Source organism: Schistocerca americana, chromosome 3 (genome assembly GCF_021461395.2).
Source record: "Schistocerca americana isolate TAMUIC-IGC-003095 chromosome 3, iqSchAmer2.1, whole genome shotgun sequence".
Lineage (NCBI taxonomy): Eukaryota > Metazoa > Arthropoda > Insecta > Orthoptera > Acrididae > Schistocerca > Schistocerca americana.
The window spans coordinates 803,900,625-803,904,149 of record NC_060121.1 but is presented as its reverse complement, the minus strand read 5'-3'; the positions used below and the strand labels follow the sequence as shown (position 1 = coordinate 803,904,149).

General features: G+C 45.5%; 1 pseudogene; it reads right to left on the bottom strand.

Moving 5' to 3' along the window:
* Positions 1–2,757: 2,757 nt before the first annotated feature.
* Positions 2,758–2,875, bottom strand: LOC124607950 (annotated as a pseudogene).
* Between the last annotated feature and the right edge of the window lie 650 nt (positions 2,876–3,525).

Sequence of the window (3,525 nt, the reverse complement as noted above, 5' to 3'; positions counted from 1 at the left end):
AGACTGTAGCGCCCAGAACCGCTCGGCCACCCTGGCCGGCTTCAGTGACTGTGTTGTTCAACATTTTGAGTACTTTCAAGTGTTTAAATTTAACATAGCAAATCAACTTGGAATTTTCCTACCTGTTTTCTTAAAGTGTACTTGTTACTTTTTAAGAAATTAAATGTTCGTTGTCAAAAGGATAAATGATGTAATTTAAAGGGAAAGTACTCTTTCCATGTCGTTTCCCTGATCCTGGTAATTCCCGATTTCAGTTAGTGAAGCCTGAAGGGGCAACTTAATGTCTTAATCCCACTGTGAGTAGTTAATATACGCTCACATTGAATATTTGAATAATTGGGTTATTCATTGCTGATCCGTGTCGGCTCGATTTCCGAGCTGTTATATCCTTGCTTACTGGCGCAAACCGTTTCCCTGTCACGTCACCGGATGGCGCTTCTGTCTTCTTGTACTTGGCTCTTTCGTTAGGAGATGGAGGCAGCTTGTTGACGGGCACTGGGGCAGTGAGGTGGAACGTGTGGCGGACTGTGGGGCTGCCATTACGGGGCCTGATCGGCGGTTGTTCGTCCAAGTGGGAGGCTGCTTGTATAGGGCCGTGTTAGCGTGGAGTGTTGGGCTCTGCGCTGTTGCGCCCGATTGACTATCCGGATTTCGGACTGACCGTCAGCTGATGTGGACGTCGTGATCAAGTCGATTTTATGTGGCAACCCTCCGCCCTACTTATTTTTGTGTAACGTACTTCTGTTTATGGATTCTAGCACATGTGCTCTAGTGCTGGACTTGCTCCCGTTAGGCTGGGTTGCCGGCTATTCTCCATCACTCTGTACTGAAGCTATTAAATTCGCCCCCCTCTCCGTGTGAACTCCCTTTATGGATGATATATCTGAGTGTATTCAAACTGTGTTTTGCTTTTTATTTACATCTGTTCAACATTTCGGTGATCCTTGTCATTATTGCTTGGTTGTGAAATTAATTTCGATTTAATACGTTCTAGGGCGTCACATATATTATTGACCACTGACGTGGAACGTCGAGCCTGACCTTTAAGGCGGCAGGTTCTCGCTTGCCCAACTTGTGGATGAATTGCAACATCGGGCATGGTCGTGATAAGCAAAGGCCAGCGGGCCGATGAATGTTGGCTCGTTTTCTGTGCTCACGCTGGAATGTCTTAGAGAGATCTAGCACTTCTCTTAAAAGAAGGAATTTATTGTTTACTGTTGTAGAATTTTGGAACACGTATTATGTTCGAGTATAATGACTTTTCTGGAGACTAGAAATGTACTCTGTAGGAATCAGCATGGGTTTCGAAAAAGCCGATCGTATGAAACCCAGCTCGCGCTATTCGTCCACGAGACTCAGAGGGCCATAGACACGGGTTCACAGGTAGATGCCGTGTTTCTTGACTTCCGCAAGGCGTTCCATACAGTTCCCCACAGTCGTTTAATGAACAAAGTAAGAGCATATGGACTACCAGCCCAATTGTGTGCTTGGATTGAAGAGTTACTAGGCAACAGAACGCAGCATGTCATTCTCAATGGTCAGAAGTCTTCCGAAGTAAGAGTGATTTCAGGAGTGCGACAGGGGAGTGTCGTAGGACCGTTGCTATTCACAATATATATAAATGACCTTGTGGATAACATCGGAGGTTCTCTGAGGCTTTTTGCGGATGATGCTGTAGTATATCGAGAGGTTGTAACAATGGAAAATTGTACTGAAATGCAGGAGGATCTGCAACGTATTGATGCATGGTGCAAGGAATGACAATTGAATCTCAATGTAGACAAGTGTAATGTGCTGCGAATACACAGAAAGAAAGATCCTTTATCATTTTGCTACAATATAGCAGGTTAGCAACTGGAAGCAGTTAATTCCATAAATTATCTGGGAGTAGGCATTAAGAGTGTTTTAAAATGGAATAACTGTATAAAATTAATAGTCGGTAAAGCAGATGTCAGATTGAGATTCATTGCAAGAATCCTAAGGAAATGCAATCCGAAAACAAAGGAAGTAGGTTACAGTACGCTTGTTCGCTCACTGCTTGAATACTGCTCAGCAGTGTGGGATCCGTACCAGATAAATTTGATAGAAGAGATAGAGAAGATCCAACGGAGAGAGCACGCTTCGTTACAGGATCATTTAGTAATCGCGAAGCGTTACGGAGATGATAGATAAACTCCAGTGGACGACTCTACAAGAGAGACCCTCAGGAGCTAGGTACGGGCTTTTGTTGAAGTTTCGAGAACATACCTTTACCGAGGAATCAACCAGTATATTGCTCCTCCCTGCGTATATCTCGCGAAGAGACCATGAGGATAAAATCAGAGAGATTAGAGCCCACACGGAGGCATACCGACACTCTTTCTTTCCACGAGCAATACGAGACTGGAATAGAAGGGAGAACCGATAGAGGTACTCAAAGTACCCTCCGCCATACACCGTCAGGTGTCTTGCGGAGTATGGATGTAGATGTAAACGTAGATGTATATATTATTCCTACTGCGATCTCGTGCTTAGGTATTAGAGATCATGCATTTTTTGTGGCGTCTTATGATTAAGCACTCCGTCTTCAGGCCACAAATGGCCCATCGGGACCATCCGACCGGCGTGTCATCCTCATCTGAGGATGCGGATAGGTGGGGCGTGTGGTTAGCACACCGCTGTCCCGGTCGTTATGATGGTTTTCTTTGACCGGAGTCTCTACTACTCGGTCAAGTAGCTCCTCAAGTCGGATCACGAAGGTGAATGCACCCCCAAAAATGGCAACAGCGCATGGCGACCCGGATGGTCACCCATCCAAGTGCCGGCCACACCCAACAGCGTTTAACTTCGGTGATCTGACGGGAACCGGTGTATCCACTGCGGCAAGGCCGTTGACCTTCTTACATTTTCATAATTAAGTTTGCTCTAGGGGGTCTTGTTGGCTGTTTATGAAATTAATTCTTATGTTTGGTCATTCTCTTAAGCAACAAACTGGTTAGTCAACTTCGTTTTAATTACGCAGTTATTGAAAGACTTAGATTTTGGTCAATGTCTGGGGTGGGAATTGTGATTTGAGTTCATGTGTGGGGTCTTGAGAATTTACTTATTTTTGATGCTCAGTCTTGCGTGAATTATATCTTCGTTAGTTTGCCTTCGCGTTCCCGAGTTGTTCGTAGCTTCTTATCCACTTCTCGCCGATTCACCGGGCTGTGTACGTGTATGCTGCGTGGTGTTCGGGCTCCTGTCTTCCGGTAGCCGCGGAGGTGGTGCGGCCTCCTCGTTTGCTACGGAATCTCTCTACTCATAATCTGTGTGGCATTTGGACTTAAATTTAAATCAAAGTGATCGCTACCGTAAGCCATCCTAGTTAATCGGACGGTCCCAGAACCAGGTAGTCAATCGCGTGCAACAACGTAGAGCAAAACACTCCACACCAGGATGGTCCTGTACAAGTAGCCACCCACTTGGACAAGAAGCTGCCGATCAGGTTCTGTAAAGACATGTTCACCTTTCGTCACACGCTCCATCTCTTTCTCCCACTAAACT